This window comes from Caretta caretta, chromosome 9 (genome assembly GCF_965140235.1).
Source record: "Caretta caretta isolate rCarCar2 chromosome 9, rCarCar1.hap1, whole genome shotgun sequence".
Lineage (NCBI taxonomy): Eukaryota > Metazoa > Chordata > Testudines > Cheloniidae > Caretta > Caretta caretta.
The window spans coordinates 51,288,132-51,307,761 of record NC_134214.1 but is presented as its reverse complement, the minus strand read 5'-3'; positions in this window follow the sequence as shown (position 1 = coordinate 51,307,761).

Genomic DNA, 19,630 nt, shown 5'->3' with positions numbered 1-19,630 from the left:
GTGGAGTGGTTGATAAGGCTGAGTACACAAACTTCCCTAAAGCTTTTCATCACTGGAGTCAATGCTGGGGTAATGGCCCGGTCACCCAGATTGCAGAAAGCCAACAGCTGTAAATTAGTGCTGTTTTCTGTAGGTGGTAATATAGTGTGGTACTTGAGTAATGGGTATCTCTGTTAAAGGAGGAATTGTTGATCCAGATATTCCTTTAACACTGCAGCATACAGAGGCAATATCTTCAGAATTTAATAAAGAGTTATCATAGATGGGGAACAGCCCAGTGCTACCATCTGCAACACATGGTAGTAAGAGCCCTGCTCCTAGTAAATATAGTTGCACATTGGATACAACTTATACTTCATGTTGCAGAGCTGCTATGAATTCTAACAGTTAGGTTTCCTCAGATGTGTGGGCATTGTCCCAAACCAAAGTAGTTAAACTAAAAATCTTCTCAAGTACTTGAAAGCAGAAGCTAGAGAGAGACATTTTAAGATCTTCACTTATTTTAGGGATTCTGGATCCGGTATCTGTTGAGATTGTCATTTTGGATCCATTTATGAGAGGCACAACTGCCACTGCTCACAGCTCTGGAGAGCTGGAGGCTTTCTGACACTGTGTTGCACTTGGAAGGGTGCCTGGACTAGATGCTCTTGTAAGATCAAGTGTAGACACTGGACCATTCAAGTAGGACTGTATGTTTGTAAAGCCCAGGGAAACAATGTCTTTGATGGTGGATGCTCAATAGCATCTGCAACTAGAGCTCTGCCTAACCATTTCTATTCCTGGTTCTTCTGAAAATGTCCATTGGAAATCTCACTCATCTGTTACAAAGAACTAGGTCATTGTTTTGTAGGGCAGAACTAAGAACATGATCTTCAGAGATTACCCAGAAGCAGAGCTGCTAGAAATTTTGAATATTGGATAAATTTCTGATTTTTGATTAAAAGGAAACCCCAGATTATTTTGGGACATATTTTTGTAGAATTTGAGGGGTTTTGACCAGACATAAAAGTGAGGGAAACCTTCAATAATTAAAAAAAAAGTTTTTTTAAAAAATCCAGAAAATTCCTGTGCATTTTTTACTGAATTTTCAACCAGCACAGTTCAGGAGGTAGCAGCCATATACCTATGGCTATATTTGCAGTCTCTAGCTATTCCTGGCTAGCTAGTGAACAGGGGACTGAAAATAGGGAAGTTTGAGAGGGGGAGAAGAAAATCCCCTTGAGGAACGAACAAGGGACTAATACTGTGGTGTCTGAATTTGGCTGTTTGTGTTTTTCCTTTCACTTTCAGGTTATTTTGAGTTACAGGGCCAATTGGGATTGTTTGTCTGGGGATTGTTTCAGCCTTTGTTTCCTGGATCATCCTTAATCATCTTTGATCAGCCTCAATCAGCCTTGCGATCATCCTCCCCCTGTGATTAACAAGGGGGTAGAGCTGAACTAGGAGAGAAGGCCTTAAAAGCCAGAGGATAAGTGACCAAGAAGAACTAGTGAACAGGGGGCCGCAAACAGGGGAGTTTGAAAGGGAGTTTGTGGGAGGGAGATGTAATGTAATTGCTATGGTTAGGAAGGGCCACATCACCAGTGCCAACGCTGCTCCTGTCTCCTCCACCTGCGCCTGAATCCAGACAGACAACCTAAGCATGGATGCCTCTACCTGAATCCTGGTGTGGATTTGCAGAGACTGTGGCCTGCATTTCCCACTCACAGAAAGCCATGCTGGGGGGACTGTCCAGTATGAAAGGTGCCTGCTGGTGGAATCTCCTGTAGCTCTCCCACCTGCTTCCTGAGAGGAGGTGCCAAGGTTGAGGAGCATCCTTACCCACGACAAATTCCTTGAAAGTATCCATATGGAGACATCCATGGCTGAGAAAGCTATCCAGCTACAGAGGACTGCTGTCACACCATCAGGGAAGGAGGATATGGTTCTGTCACAGGGAGGACACTGGCTACTGGTTACTTCTGGCAGCCTGCAGTGTTCCACCCCTACTCCCAATCCACCCACCATGGTGATGGAAAACTGATATGCTGTCCTGGCAACGAGTGACGAGGAATCATCCCCAAAAGGTGGAAGAGGAGATGCCACAACCCTCCTAGCAGGAAACATAGGGTAGTGGTGGTTGGTAACTCTTCTGAGGCGGATGGAGGCACCCATCTATCACCCTGACATGGCATCCCGGAAGGTATGCTGCCAGCCGGGGCCTGTATCTGAGATGTTACAGAGGGATTGTCGAGGATCATCCGCCCTCTGACTACTACCCCATGCTACTCATCCATGTGGGCACTAATGATACTGTGAGGTATGACCTTCAGCAGATCAGAAGTGACTACAGGGCTCTGGAAGTAAGGGTGAGGGACTTGGGAGCGCAGATGGTGTTCTCTTCAATCCTTCCCATCAAAGGTAGGAGGCCAGGCAGAGACAGCTGCATCCTGGAGGTGGATGCTTGGCTGCGAAGATGGTGTTGCCAGGAGGGCTTCGGCTTCCTTGACCACGGGATGCTGTTCCAGAAAGAAGGACTGCTAAACAGAGATGGGATCCACCTATCAAGGAAGGGGAAGAGCATATTTGGCTATAGACTGGCTAACCTAGTGAGAAGGGCTTTAAACTAGGTTCGAAGGGGGCAGGTGACCAAAGCCCATAGGTAAGTCAAAAACATGGAGACCTGGGAGAAGGATCAGAATTTGGAGAAATTCTGTGGGCTATTATAGCAAAAATAAGGGAGGGACAAGACAGAAGTGTGTGGGGGGGGGGAATCAAATCAGTATCTTAGATGTCTGTATACTAATGCAAGAAGTATGGGGAATAAGCAGGAAGAACTCAAAATGCTCGTAAATAAGCACAGCTATGACAAAGTTGGCATCATAGATTTGGTGGGATAATACGCATGACTGGAATATTGGTATAGAAGGGTACAGCTTGCTCAGGAAGGACAGGGAGGGAAAAAGGGAGGAGGTGTTGCCTTATATGTTAAACATGTATACACTTGGATTGAGGTGGAGAGAGAAATAGGAGACAGACTTGTTGCAAGTCTCTGGGTAAGGATCAAAGGGGTAAAAAGCAAGGGTAATGTCATGGTTGGGGTCTACTACAGACCACCTAACCAGGAAGAAGAGGTGGATTAGGTTTTTTTAAAACAACTATCAAAATCATCCAAAGCACAGGACTTGGTGGTGATGAGGGACTTCAACTACTCCGACATTTGTTGGGGAAATAACACAGCAGGGCACAGATTATCCAACAAGTTCTTGGAATGTACTGGAGACCATTTTTTATTTCAGAAGGTGGAGAAAGCTACTAGGGGAGAGATTGTTCTATATTTGATTTTGACAAACAGGGAGGAACTGGTTGAGAAATTAAAAGTGGAAGGCAGCTTGAGTGAAAGTGATCATGAAATGGTAGAGTTCATGATTCTAAGGCACGGTAGGAGGGAGAACCACACAATAAAGACAATGGATTTCAAGAAGGCAGACTAGCAAACTCAGGGAGTTAGTAGGTAAGATCCCATGGGAAGCAAGTCTAAGGGGGAAAACAATTGAAGACAGTTGGCAATTTTTCAAAGAGACATTATTAAGGGCACAAGAGCAAACTATCCCACTGCATAGGAAAGATAGGAACTATGGCAAGAGACCACCCTGGCTTAAACAGGAGATCTTTAATGATCTAAAACTGGAAAAAAAGAGTCCTACAAAAAGTGGAAAATAGGTCAAATTACAAAGGATGAATACAAACAAATAACACAAGTATGTAGGGACAAAATTAGAAAGGCCAAGGCACAAAACGAGATCAAACTAGCTAGAAACATAAAGGGTAACAAGAAAACATTCTACAAATACATTAGAAGCAAGACGAAGACCAAGGACAGGGTAGGCCTGTTACTCAATGTAGGGGGGAAACAATAACAGAAAATGTGGAAATGGCAGAGGTGCTTAATAACTTCTTTATTTTGGTTTTCACCAAGAAGGTTGGTGGTGATTGGACATCTAACATAGTGAATACCCATGAAAATGAGGTAGGGTCAGAGGCTAAAATGGGGAAAGAACAAGTTAAAAATTACTTAGACAAGTTAGATGTCTTGAAATCACCAGGGCCTGATGAAATGCATCCTAGAATACTCAATGAGCTGACTGAGGAGATATCTGAGCCATTAGCGATTATCTTTGAAAAGTCATGGAAGACAGGAGAGATTCCAGAAGACTGGAAAAGGGAAAATATAGTGCCAATCTATAAAAAGGGAAATAAGGACAACGCAGGGAATTACAGACAAGTCAGTTTAACTTCTGTACCCAGAAAGGTAATGGAGCAAATAATTAAGCAATCAGTTTGCAAACATCTAGAAGATAATAAGGCTATAAGTAAATCCCCATGGATTTGTCAAGAATGAATCATTTCAAACCAACCTAATAGCTTTCTTTGACAGGGTAACAAGCCTTGTGGATGGGGAAAAGTGGTAGATGTGGTATATCTTGACTTTAGTAAAGCTTTTGATACTGTCTCACATGACCTTCTCATAAACAAACTAGGGAAATGCAACCTAGATGGAGCTACTATAAGATGAATGCGAAACTGGTTGGAAAACCTTTCCCAGAGAGTAGTTAACAGTGGTTCACAGTCATGCTGAAAGGGCATAACGAGTGGGGTCCTGCAGGGATCAGTTCTGGGTCCGGTTCTGTTCCATATCTTCATCAATGAGTTAGATAATAGCATAGAGAGTACACTTATAAAGTTTGTGGATGATACCAAGGTGGGAGAGGTTGCAAGCACTTTGGAAGATAGGATTATAATTCAAAATGATCTGGACAACTGGAGAAATGGTCTGAAGTAAATAGGATGAAATTCAATAAGGACAAATTCCGTAAGGACAAAGTACTCCACTTAGGAAGGAACAATCAGTTCCACACATACAAAATGGGAAATCATTGTCAAGGAAGGAGTATTGTGGAAAGGGATCTGGGGGTCATAGTGGACCACATGCTAAATATGTGTCAACAGTGTAACACTGCTGCAAAAAAAGCAAACATAATTCTGGGATGTATTAGCAGGAGCTTTGTAAGCAAGACACAAGAAGTAATTCTTCTGCTCTACTTCATGCTGATTAGGTCTCAACTGGAGTATTGTGTCCAGTTGTGGGGGCCACATTTCAGGAAAGAAGTGGACAAATTGGAGAAAGTCCAGAGAAGAGCAACAAAAAGAGCATCCGATGAAGTGAGCTGTAGCTCACGAAAGCTTATGCTCAAATAAATTGGTTAGTCTCTAAGGTGCCACAAGTACTCCTTTTCTTTTTTAAAAAATGATTAAAGGACTAGAAAACATGACCTATGAGGGAAGATTGAAAAAACTGTGTTTGTTTAGTCTGGAAAAGAGAAGACTGATAGGGGACATGATAACAGTTTTCAAGTACATAAAAGGTTGTTACTAGGAAGAGGGAGAAAAATTGTTCTTCTTAACCTCTGAGGATAGGACAAGAAGCAATGGGCTTAAATTGCAGCAAGGGAGGTTTAGGTTGGACATTAGGAAAAGCTTCCTAACTGTCAGAGTGGTTAAGCACTGGAATAAATTGCCTAGGGAGGTTGTGGAATCCCCATCATTGGGGATTTTTAAGACCAGGTTAGACAAACACCTGTCAGGGATGGTCTAGATAATACTTAGTCCTGTCACGAGTGCAGGGGACTGGACTAGATGACTTCTTGAGGTCTCTTCCAGTCCTATGATTCTATGGTCCTTCCTGGGAAATCTGTTTTCAGACCTAGGTATAGCAATGCAATTTTTACACAGCCATTGTAAAGAGGCACTCACCTCTTGAGCACCTCCAAGTGGCTGGGTCTGGTTCCACAGTCCTCTTCTCAGCCCTGCAGGATGACCTTGAGGGGTCTTCTGTAGCTTGGCTCTCTAGCCAACTCACAAAGTCCAAATGAACTCCTTCCGGTGTATTACAGGGTCCAATAAACAAAGTCTATTTGCCCTTGTTGGTGTCTTCAGCCATAGCTCCGGACTGTTTAAATTCAGCCCTTTGTTTGGGCTCCCAAATAAGACCTGTCCCCTTCTTGGGGTTTATGCCACTGTAGCCAGTAGAAGAACTAGGACCCACCCATTACTCCAGTTTCCAGCCCAGGGACCCTATACACAGCAGCCAGGTACTGCTTTGTTGAATTCGGTGATGCTGCTTCCCTGGACCTCTTCCTAACAGGCCCTTTATCTGCAGCCATATTTCAGGGCCAGCATCTTCAGGCCCTTGTCTCTGCAACCGCAGCTGTGTAAGTTCAGTCAGCCATGAGCTCTCTCTAATGGTTGGGCTCCTTTGGCCAGAGAAAAGCCCCCCACTTCTCTCCTCTGGGATCAGCCACAGATTGCCCCGATAAGGCCAGATAGCTCCTTTTATCTGGGCCAGCAGGGCCCTGATTGGCTCTTGCTATACCCTCTAGCCCTTGGAAGACTAAGTTTCTGTGAAAAGAAAAGGAGTACTTGTGGCACCTTAGAGACTAACAAATTTATTTGAGCATAAGCTTTCGTGGGCTACAGCTCACTTCATCGGATGCATGCAGTGGAAAATACAGTGGAGAGATTTTATATACACAGAGAACATGAAACAATGGGTGTTACCATACACACTGTAACGAGAATGATCAGGTAAGGTGAGCTATTACCAGCAGGAGAGCGGGGGGTTGGGAGGAACCTTTTGCAGTGATAATCAAGGTGGGCCATTTCCAGCAGTTGACAAGAACATGTGAGGAACAGTAGGGGGGGAAATAACCATGTTTATTCCCCCACCCTCCACTGTTCCTCACAAGGACATCTCCACCATTCAGAAAACTGGTAAATAAGATACCATAGAATGAAACTCTAAGGGATAAAGGAGTTCAGGAGAGCTGACAGTTTCTCCAGGAGACAATATTAAAGGCACAACTGCAAACTGTCCTGATGCAAAGGAAAGATAGGAAGAATAGTAAGAGGCCAATATGGAGCTATTTAATGACCAGAAAATCAAAAAGGAATCCTACAAAAGGGAATCCATGGACAATTTTCTAAGGATGAATACAAAAGAGTAACATGAGGATGAAGGACAAAATCAGAAAGGCTACAGTAAAAAATGAGTTACACCTAAGAAGGGACATAAAAGGCAATGAAAAAAGGTTCTATAAATACAGTAGGAGCATGAGAAATATGAAGGAAAAATGTAGGTCCACTACTTAGCAGGGAGGGAGAGTTAATAAGGGATGACATCAAACAGCTGGGGTGTTTAATGCCTACTTTGCTTCAGTCTTCACAAAAAGGATAGTGGTGACCAGATACTCAACACAATTAATATTAACAAGAAGGAGGAGGGAACACAAGCCAAAATAGAGAAAGAATGGGTTAAAGAATGTTTAGATAAGTGAGATTTCTTCAAATCGGTAGATCCTGATGAAATTCATACTAGGGTACTTAGGCACCCAGCTGAAGCAATCTTGGAGTCATTAGCCATTATCTTTGAGAACTCATAGAGGATGCATGAGGACCCAGCCAACTCAGGAAAGGCAAACATAGTACCTGTCTTTTAAAGGGAAACAAACAGGTGCTGGGAATTATAGACCAGTCAGCCTAACTTCAATACCTGGAAAGATATTGGAACAAATGATTGAACAATCAATCTGTAAGCACCTAAGGGATAATAGGGCTATAAGGAATAGCCAATATGGATTTTTCAAGAACAAATCATACCAAACCAACCTACTTTCCTTCTTTGACAGGAATACTGGCCTAGGGGATGCGGGAAAGTTGTAGACATGATATATATATATATTTATTTTAGTAAGGCTTTTGATACTGAACAACATGAAATACGCATAGGCAAACTATGAGAGAAATGTGGTCTAGATTAAATTACTAAATTACTAAAAAGTGGGTGCACAACTGTTTGAAAGACCATACTCAAAGAGTAGTTATCAATGGTTCACTGTCAACTTAGAGGGTGCATCTAGTGGAATTCTGCAGGGATCAGTCCTGACTCAAGTACTCAGTAGCTTCATCAATGTCTTGGAGGAGTGGAGAGTATGCTTATAAAATTTGCAGATGACATCAAGTTGGAAGGGGTTGCAAGCACTTTGGAGGACAGGATTAGAATTCAAAACAACCTTGACAAATTGGAGAATTGATCTGAAATGAACAAAATGAAATTAGATAAAGACAAGTGCAAAGTTCTACACTTAGGAAGGAAAAATCAAATGCACAACTACAAAATGGGGTATAAGTGGCTAGCCAGTAATACTGCTGAAAAGGATCTGGGCATTTTAGTGGACCATAAATTGAATGTGAGCCAACAATGTCAAGCAGTTGCAAAAAAGACTAATATCATTCTATTTTAAAAGTTTAAAAGGTATGGATTGGATGAATGGACTATAAGGTAGAAGGAAAGCTGGCTAGATTGTCAGGCTCAATGGGTAGTGATCAATACTCAATGTCTAGTTGGCAGCCGGTATCAAGCGGAGTGCTCCAGGGGTTGGTCCCTGGGCCGGTTTTGTTCAACATCTTCATCAGTGATCTGGATGATGGAATTAATTGCACCCTCAGCAAGTTCGTAGATGACACTAAGCTGGGGGACAGTAGATATGCTGGAGGGTAGGGATAGGGTCCAGAGTGACCTAGACAAATTGGAGGATTGGGCCAAAAGAAATCTGATGAGGTTCAACATGGACAACTGCAGAGTCCTGCACTTAGGAAGGAAGAATCCCATGCACCGCTACAGGCTGGGGACTGACTGGCTAAGCGGCAGTTCTGCAGAAAAGGACCTGGGGATTACAGTGGACGAGAAACTGGATATGAGTCAGCGGTGTGCCCTTGTTGCCAAGAAGGCCAACGGCATATTGGGCTGTATTAGTAGGAGCATTGCCAGCAGCTTGAGGGAAATGATTATTCCCCTCTATTCAGCACTGGTGAGGCCACATCTGGAGTATTGCACCAGTTTTGGTCCCCCCTCCCCCCCACTACAGAAGGGATGTGAACAAATTGGAGAGAGTCCAGCGGAGGGCAACAAAAATGATTAGGGAGCTGGGGCACATGACTTACGAGGAGAGGCTGAGTTAACTGGGGTTATTTAGTCTGCAGAAGAAAAGAGTGAGGGGGGATTTGATAGCGGCCTTCAACTACCTTAAGGGGAGTTCCAAAGAGGATGGAGATAGGCTGTTCTCAGTGGTGGCAGATGACAGAACAAGAAGCAATGCTCTCAAGTTGCAGTGGGGGAGGTCTAGGTTGGATATTAGGAGCCACTATTTCACTAGGAGGGTGGTGAAGCACTGGAATGGGTTACCTAGGGAGGTGGTGGAATCTTCATCCTTAGAGGTTTTTAAGGCCCGGCTTGACAAAGCCTTGGCTGGGATGATTTAGTTGGTGTGGTCTCGCTTTGGTCCTGCTTTAAGCAGGGGATTAGACTAGATGACCTTCTGAGCTCTCTTCCAACCCTAATATTCTCTGAATCTATGATTCTGGGTGTATGTAACATATGGGAGGTAATTGCTTTGCTCTACTCAGTCCTGGTGAAGCCTCAGCTAGTGTATTGTGCACAGTTTTGGGGGCCACCCTTTAAAAAGAGAGGTGAACAAATTGGAGTCCAGAGGACAGTAACAAAAATGATATAAGGTTTAGAAAACCTGACCTGTGAAGAATGGTTAATAAAAGTGGGTATGTTTAGTCTTGAAATAAGAAGACTGAGGGGGCATCTGATAACAATCTTCAAATATGTTTAGGGCTTCTATAAAGAGGGCAGTGATTGAATGTTCTCAATGTCCACTGAAGGTAGGACAGGAAGTAAATGGATTAATCTGCAGCAAGGGAGATTTAGGTTAGATATTAGGAAAAATGTTGTAACTATAAGGCCAATCAAGTACTGGAACAGGCTTCCAAGAGAGGCTGTGGCATCCCCGTCACTGGAGGCTTTTAAGAAAAGGTTGGTGAAAAACCTGTTAGGGATGGTCTAGGTTTACTTGGTTCTACCCAAGGAACATGAGAATGTCCATAGTGGATGAAACAGGGTGGGAAGACATGGCCTAAGTAGCTGGAGAAGATACAAAGAGAAAGATCAGGCAAGGAAGAGGATGAAAAATAGATGATGTAGCATTAATAAGAAAAAGGTACATGGGAAAAGGTAGAAGATCCAAGAGCTAAAGGCAGTCCAATGACAAAACTTTGGTACAGATGTTGTTTGATGTATGGGTGGCACTGAAGGTGAAGGAGTGGAGCTATTTCAAAGAGGCAAAGCTAGCTTGTCTGTGTGCAAATAATATCCCTGATGGAGAAGAAACAAGAGGGGAAAGGGAAGGAGCAGGGTTTGTTACTCAAGAAAAAGAAGTAAGTAAAAACCATTCAAGCACCCTAAAGCCCATTTCTGTATGTGCCGGGGATGGTGAGTGAGGTGGGAGTGTGCCGAGCCATTCCTGAAGGTCTTTCATCATGTCTAGAGGGTGGGATCACAACTAAGGCAAAATAAACATCTTTTTCTTTCCTGGCAAATCTGCAGAGACACTTTCCAACTCATTAAAACCTCACAAAGGAAAAGAGCATCATTGCCAGCAGTTTCATGCGGGGAAATCCCAAGAGATGCCTGTTCCTTATGAAGATGTCAGTGGCAGGATAGTCATGTCCTGAAGAGTTTAGGAAAGCCCCAGTGCACTCTTCTGGCGGAGGACGGGGAAGGTGAACATTACCCTAGCAGCATGCGTCGCTGTGTAGATAGGTATAAAAACCAAGATGAAGGAGAGAATTTTTAAAGAGTAATATTCAATGTGCTATGTTAAGTAATAAGAGTGCAAAGTAATTAGTACTGACAGGGGAAAGCAAGACAAGACTGCAGCTTTATGCTTGGTAGCTAAGACTGTGAGGAATTCCAATTTTAAAAGTAGGGTTTTTTAAAGAGCATGAAATACTTGGCTGTCTTGGTTTCTTACTTGCTCATTCTCTGGGTTATTTTTTTACAGACATATGGCTAGGTCCTCAGCTGGCATAGATCAGCATAGCCCCTTTGACTTCAGGGGCACTATGCCTATTTACAGCAGCTGAAGAACTGGCCCATAGTATGGAACTTAATCATCTATATGAGTAGGAAATTAGGGCGTGTGTCATTAGGTCCATAATTCAGTAAAGTGATATCGGTTTTCTACCTGTAGCAATATTTGGCAATTACCCTCAGTACTTTAGGGCTGTCATCCACTTTCGTAGTTAAATCAATAAGAATATGGCCTATCTGCAAACAGGGCCGGCTCTACAGTTTTGGCCGCCCCAAGCAGTGAAAAAAACTGCTGCCGATTTGCCTCCGCGGCTGCAAAGGGGAGAAGCTGCCGCTGATTTGACGCCGCAACGGGTGGCACAGAGAAGCTGCCGCCGAATTGCTGCCACAGCCGAAGGAACTGCCACCCCTTTCGAACTGCCGCCCCAAGCACCTGCTTGGAATGCTGGTGCCTGGAGCCGGCCCTGGCTGCACCTGCTGTGTTAGGAGGGCATGAAAATATCTCCATTTTAGGGCTGCCGGAATGATATGAGACAGAGAACGATAAAATGTTGTTGGAAAAAGTTTGGCCTGGGTGTGTGTGCGCATGTGTGTGTGCGTGTGTGAAAGAACTAAGGACATTTGGTTTGTGAAGAAAAGCGGTCATCAGGTTTTAGGATGGTCCGAAAACATGACGTTGCATAGAATATTATCTAGGAATAGCGATATATAGGAGACCAGCTTGTGCCTGGGTTGTGCATAGCAGCAAGAGGGTACCTGGAAGTTTCCCCCAAACTTGTGGCCCCATGCAAGAGCCATACACAACCACGGTTGCTGCATTTAGGGGAATGCAGGGTCTGCTCTATCTGGCACCCTACTTGGTGGCAAGACGGACACCTGCTGCAGGAGAAGCTCAAGTAATAGCCTGGTTGAGCATACCCACCACACTGCTCACCAGGGAGCTCTGGCAGGCACAGCATCTTCTGATATGCAATCACCTTGGAGCTTTTATTGGGGTGGTTCCTCTCCGCAGCAACCTCAAAACAAGTCAGTGTCTTCAGGGCAATATCTTGCCCTTTTCCAGGGTTGCAGAGGTGGACTCATTAAGGCTGATTTCCGATTTTTCACTTTCCCAAATGTACAGGACATGATCTGTGGGGAAAGACTAGATTTTCTGAGGAGTTATAAATTAATCTGTTACTTTGTTTATGGGATAACATTAATTTAAAATAGAACCTTTTAAGAAGAATTTTTTTCCATCTGTGTCTTATACTTTTTTTGGATCCCTTTTGCTAACAAAAGGCTGATTTGTTATTATTCATACTTTTTAAAGAGTTAAAACTCATAAAAAACTAGTGCGGGATATACTTGTGACAAAATTAACTTGTGAGTCATTAATGACTGTTGTAGCCTATCTTTCCCATTATGTTCACAATTTGCCCTAACTCATAATGCCCACCATTTCCCACAATTTACAATGGGACTGAAGCTAACCAATAGGATTAAAATTATAATCCCTTCAGTAAAGATGGCCGCCACTTCACTGTAGCCTTGCCATATGTTAGTGAGGCTGCCCCTAGTATATATGATTTTTTTTCTCAGTCTCTTTCATTGTTTCCAGTGGGACTGAAGTTACAGGCTGCCTTCAGTAAAAATAGTTACTATTTCACTAAAGCCTTTCTGAAGACCTCTCATAAAGATGCCATTGCTGTAGTAACCTGCGCAGAACTTGGAGGGAGGAGCGCAGGCTGAAGGAGGGAAGAGTTTGGAGGAGGTGCTAGGAAGTCAGTCTGTGTGCACATGGCTAGAATGCCAGCAGCACCTCTGTAGATAATTCTCTTAATAAAGAGCCAGTTTAGTTTTAGAAAGATGAAGTCCTCTCCTGTTGTCATCCAGCAGATCCCAGCTCCTCTTCATTGCACATCTGGTCTGCAATGCTAACAGAAGAATGACACCCTTGTTCTGTCAATAGAGACGCATTCCCCAAGCTCTTTTCTCTATCCACCCCCTTCTCTTCCTTCCAGCCAGATTCCTGTCAAGTTACTAATATGTCCTGATTAAACAAGCCTTGAATTTGAATAGTGAGCAATAAAAAGAGAGAGAGAGACTCATCTGTGTCCATACAGAGTGTCCCCTGAGTAACAATCAATGGCACCTCAGCAACACAGTTAGCAACTGGTACTCTGACTCCATGTGGATGAGCAGCATGGGGTAGTGACCAGAAGCATGGATGAGCCTCGGAAATCTTTCCATAACATCTCAGATATGGGCTCCAAGCAAGCAGCACACCCTCCCAGGACATCGTGTCAGGTTGGCACATGGTGCCTCCGTCCCCTTCAGAAGGGAGTCCCTGACAACCAGCACCTGACGTCTCCTGGGTGTTGTAGCTATGAGCCTCCCAGCCTGAGGTTCAGGTGACTCCTCAGCCACTGGGGTTTGCTCCTCACCTCCTGTGACCAGTATAGCATACTGGTTCTTCACCTTGATGAACGGGATAGATGGTTGGGGGTGGAGCACTGTATGCTGCCTAAGGGAGCCAGCAGCCAGTCTCCTCCCCATAAAGCAGCCGGTTCTCCTTCCTCTCCTCTGGTGCTGCTGTAGTCATCCTCCATCCCAGATGGTTCCATGTATGTCCTGTGGATGAATAGCTCATATGCTTGGATGCTACACAGATGAGCCACCTTCTCCTCCATCTCTTTTACCTGCTTCCTGAGGGACTCCACCACCAAGCACCTCTCAAGCCTGGTGGTTCCCCCTGGCTGGCATTTGTCAGTGAGGACATGCAGGCCACATTCCCAGCAAGTCAAGACTAGGGCCTGTGTGGACGCTCCAGCGTCAGGATGCCTGTCTGGCAGGAGGCCCCACAGGTGCAGACACCTTTTCACTTTGTTTTCTATTAACTCTGCATTTATAGTTTTGAAATTCTCTTTCTTTTTCTCTTTCACAATGAGGATCATGAAGGCACCAAGGAGCTTTGGAGAACAAGTGGCTAGCTGGTAAAGGCTGACAGGAAGCACTGGGAAGTGAACTGGTGGAGCCTGGCAGTGCCATGCCCCTTTGGGAGGTGGAGACTGGTGAAGCCACACCCCTTTGGGAGGTCATTGTGCCAGATGTCCTTTTGGAAGTAATTCTGGAACATGCCTAAGAAACTGTTTCTAAATGTTATGCAATCTGACCAGTTTTTGAGCTGTTTCGAACATCCCTTTCCTAAAGAGAGATTTTTTTTGAAGTTTGTGCTGAGGCATCCCTGGCAATATCTTAGACTCCAAGACCAGAAGGGACCATTGTGATCATCTCGTCTGACCTCCTGTATAACATAGGCCAGAGAACTGCCACAAAATAATGGCTAGAGAAGGTCTTTTAGAAAAACTCCGATCTTGATTTAAAAATTATCAGTGATGGAAAATCCACCATGACCCTTGGGAAATTGTTCCAATGGTTAGTTGCTCTCATCATTACACATGTACACCTAATTTCCATATCTATACCTAGAGCCTCCAGCTTTCCCTGGTGCCAGTCAATCTGGTTTCAAGCCTGAGTATGGTTTAAAAAAATGTGTTGGTTTTGTTACTCACTGATCTCCTGGTGATGGATGGAGGTCAGACATTCATGGTGATGCATTCAGCTCTGCCAGCTGCCTTTGATCCTGACAATCATAATGTACTGTTGATATGACTCTGGTCTTGGAAGGAGTGTTCTCACTGAGTTCCACTTGAATGGCTGAGTATTGAATAGCTGTGTTCCTTTGCTTTAGAGCAATCCCAGAGGAAGAGCAGATGGAGGGGAGAAAACAGAGAATTGAATAAAACAATTATTTTTAGGGGCCAGGTTGTGAACCCCTTGCTCATACTGGTGAGCACTTACTCACACAAGTCATTCCAGTGGAGTCACTGCAGTTGACAGGACTACTGGTACTATTTGTTTCATTAACCTCTGTCATTTCACTGAGAAGCAACAATAAAAAATAGATATTCTCTAAGGTAAAAATATATCATTTAGCCATGTAATGGTGCCCTCCGAGTTTGGCATTGTACAACAATCTCAGGAATTATTTTAACCTTTTTGTAGCATTGAACTGCTATTGCTCTTGACACACTCACTACTTTTACCCAGGTTAACAACAAAGAGCCATTTAATACATGGATCGTTACACCAAACGTTGTTCTTACAACAGCAACTGCAGTAGCTCCGCTGAGTGTTAGAAAGACAGTCTACGGGTTGAACCCCTGGCTCCGGTAGAAGGGCAGCTTTCTTTGATAAGAGGCAACATAGAGAGGAGATCTCAGATAGCAGCAGGCTCTTCGATTTAATGGGTCATTGGCTGGAAGTTAAAGTTATAACAGCTCAAACTGGAAATATGATGTAATTTTTAAAAAAACCCAATGAGAGTAATTAACCATTGGAACCACTTCCCAAGGCAAATGATACACTCATCACCACTTGGGGGCTTTAAATCAAGAGTGGATCTCTTTCTAAATACACTCTACTTCAACCACAAATTATTGGACTAGATGCAAGAATCCCTGGGTGAAATTCTCTGCCCTGTTATATAAAGGAAATCAAACTAGATGATATAATGGTCCCTCCTGGCCTTAGAATCTATGAATCTACAAAGCAGGTTGAAATGGCCTTTCTCTTATATTGTTGCATAATTACTATATCTCTAATCTAAGCTTCAAATACTTCTTTAGGAAATGCTGTCTATTTACATTTCCAATTCTAAAAAATGTAGATGCGAAATGACTTGATGTCACATTTATACTAAGTGGATATTCTGTGTTTACTGCTCATCCTGGGGGAGAGTTTAGAAAGCACATAATATACTCTATAAAATAAACACTTGTGCACAGTATATAATTTAGTGCATTAAATACTTAAGCCCTCAAAGCTTTCGGTAGGTTTAAACAACAGCATTTGGTCCTTTAAAGCACAGCAACTAGGGAAACATTTCCAGCGCTCAGTTCTCCTGCTTTTGGAACATTTGTTTTTTATTCTGAATATTTCAACACATCTATTTACCTGGCACTATATTTAGTACCACAGTGCCAAGATGGCATATATAAAGATTCAATTGCAATTCCCATCTGATGTCCCTTCCCTCTCCTTTTTACCCCTTTTTTTATGTCCGCACTCTGAATTCAGCACAAAGTTGGTGTGTTTAATTTAAAAAGAAGTAAAACGCTCCAGGAGACGCCTCAGACCACTGCAAATCACCTACTTTATAGAGGCAGTAAAATTGTGTATCGGATTAGAAGTGATGCTGATCTGAAATTTATGATAACTTTTAATGGCATTATAATTTTTTTTCCCTGTGCGCTCCATCACTGAATCGTTTGGATGCACAGTACAACAAGATGAAATCTGTAAGGGAAGACCATTACATAGGCAAGCACAAGAAACAGAGGTAGTGGAATAATGCATCAGTTCCTGAAAGCTGTTCCACCTGAGCACTGTGCAGGGACATCTTGGAGTGGAACAAGATTATTCAGTCCAACAACATCCGGAAGGGGTGGTCAGTAAGAGAGACTGAAGGACTACACAGAACAAAAGGCAGTTATTTGAGAGGACCAGGATCAAAACTAGTTTGGGTATTCTAGCAGGATTGTAGCATAGTTTCTTTTCCTGACCAGCATGGATCAAGACTTATTCCCAATGTTGTATAGCACCAATGGAGCTAGACTTTTGTTAGACCAATGGAAAGAGAATTCCTTGACATTCTTAGTGCAAACAAGCCCATGTGGTCTCAAATATGGATTTATAATATGGTTCACATTCAGAAAATTCCTGTTGTCCTCGCTAGTGAAGCACACAGGGCTAAAATTCTGGTAGCAGCTGATATGTTTAAATATGATTGTGGCTAACATGGGCCTGATCCCAGTATGGTTATGAAGGGGCAAGGTTGCGGAAGATTGGCGAGGAGCTAAGTGGTGGACTGAGTACGTGACTGGATGTAAGCGGAAGATGCAGGCAGTTTCAATGAACTTTGTCTGGCAGACCCTGCCAAAAGATATTGTAGCATAGCTCAGCAGATTTTTGCCTGTAAACAAGTTAGTTTATCTAATAAGCATAAATCATACATATAAGAATGTAACCAGCTGTTGACCCCATGTAACCCCGAGATAAGCGTGGAGAATATAGCGTTGCCGAGGACTCCCCGCCAGCGGAGTCCTGCCTGGTCAGCTGTCCCGAATGGCCAGAGGCCCCTGCAGCCCCTCTGCGCATCCTAGGGGCAGATTGGAGCGTAAATTCTTCCTTCCTTCCTTCAATAAAACGTAGTTTACTATTCTTAGGCCTGAGTGTCCTCCTTTCGCTGGTATCTCCCCCCCACCCCCGGCCCTTAAGTTAGGACTTAAAAGTTTTCTGAATCTGTAAGAAAATACCCCAACTTGCACAATATCAGTGAGTTATGATCTGAAATATAGGGTACGTCTATGCTGCAATCAGGAGGCGTGATTACAGCACATGTAGATATATCTGAGCTAGCTGGGTCAAAACTAGCTCAAGTAATAGTACATAATTTAGTGCATTAAATACATAAGACCTCAAAGCTTTCGGTAGGTTTAAACAACAGCATTTGGTCCTTTAAAGCACAGCAACTCGGGAAATATTTCCAGGGCTCAGTTCTCCTGCTTTTGGAACATTTGTTTTTATTCTGAATATTTCAACACATCTATGTACCTGGCACTATATTTAGTACCACAGTGCCAAGATGGCATATAGAAAGATTCAATTGCAATTCCCATCTGATGTCCCTTCCCTCTCCTTTTTACCTTTAATAGTCGCAGTGAAGTGGCAGCAGCATGAGTGACAGTACGGGTTTCAGCACAAGCTAACCCCACCTGCCCAGGAATCTGGGTACATACACGAGTGGCCACCGTGCATGCTGCTGTAATTCCATTGCTATTGTCACTCAACCTAGCTTTGAGCTAGCTAGCTCAGGTACTGTTGTCACACCTCTTGATTGCAGTGTAGCCAGCCAGACAGAAACATGCCAGTTTATATCTATTTTAATCTAAAACTGAAAAATAATTGGAGGAGCTGTTTGAGAAGCCCAAGGCTGGTGACTCAGGGAGCAAACATTGATGGCTATTCAACACCATAGGTGAAAAATAGGTCAGTAAGGCCTGGGGCCAAACATTGAATGAGAAAGATAAAAATAAATATTAAACAGCTGCTTCATTCCCTGAGCACCATCTGCCCTCTGCAGGAAAAGAGTAGCATGTGATCATGTAACTAAATACTGTAGCATAATGCATACAAACAAGGGGGCAGAGTTAAGGTTGCACAGACTATTTCCTAATGTTGAATGCTAGACTTTGCAACCTAAATAACTTTCTTTTAAATATTTTAATTTGTATATATGTATAAAATATATGTGTATGTATACAAATTGGACACATTCCTTATTAGTAGCCCATAAATTTGAATACCACTATTTTAATTCACAAAAATAGTCCATTGTAACAGCAAATGTTCTGTCATGCTCTAGCTGAGGAATCTTTAGGGGGACAGAGAGCCTATAGAGATATTAAACAAAATGAAGCAAAACTGCTGGCACAGAAATTGTACTAGGTTTGAGGAAATTAGTTAAAGAAAGAGGTAAGAGCTACGGAAACTAGCAGATGCTGAAGAGCAATCAGGTCATACAAAGAGATCTGCCAGAGATGTGAATAATACAAGGCAACTACTTCTCCTGTAGGAGATCAGAGGACAGAAATTACAGCTGCTTTAGAGGAGGAAAAAAACAGAGGTCACAGGTATATGTAATAGGATGTCAATTAAAAATAATTTAAAATAAGCATATATTGAAACCAAAATTATCTTAATATTGGTCACTTGCTATGTATAATATTGAGGGGCTGTAGTGGAGCACCTGCTCCCACTCCAGGAGAAAATGGGTTAAAGTAGGCCAGAGAAGCTGTGCAGATGGGCAGCCAATCAGGGCCAGGCTGAGCCCTATATAAAGGCTGCAGCACAAAGGAGAGAACAGTCTCCCCCTGACCAGCAAGGGAGGAGGACTGGCTCCAGGAAGAAGGAGCAGCACCCTGGCCAGAACAGTGCTGGGCAGGGCAGTGGGTGCTCTGGCTGACCATGTCAGACTGCAGGCCTTGAAACAAGGACTGGGTGGGTGCTAGAGTTATGGGGAAGTGGCCCAGAGAAGGCAGGCAGTGATGGGGAGTGGAGGAAGGTAGCAAGCAGCTGCCACTCAAGGGTCCCTGGGCCAGGTGCAGTGTAAGGGGGGTAGTGGCCAGGCCTGGGTCCTCCCCTAACCCCTTTACGCTGCACCTGGCCGTGGAGGAGCATGTCCTGATACAGACTGTGGCTTGCCCCTTAGGCAAGGGGCTAGACTTTGGGGCTGCAGTTAGCCATGAGGGCAGGTGCAGACTGAGAACTGTGGATACCCCGGAAGGGGAGAGAACCGAGTGGGGCACAGCTGGAGGGCTGTGTCCAGAAGAGGATGCCACAAGCCAGGGAGCAACTCAGGTCCCGGACAGCACAGCAGAGGAGACAATGGGCAGACACCACCTGCAGAGGGCGCTCCACAGCAGGACAGAGCTAATTCCCAGAGCAACCAGCAGGAGGCGCAGAGGTGGTGAGTGTGCATCCCGTTACAGGGGAGAAAGTGGATTTTTGGTACCAAGTTCTCTGGAATCTGATGGCAATTTGTAGGAGATGCAG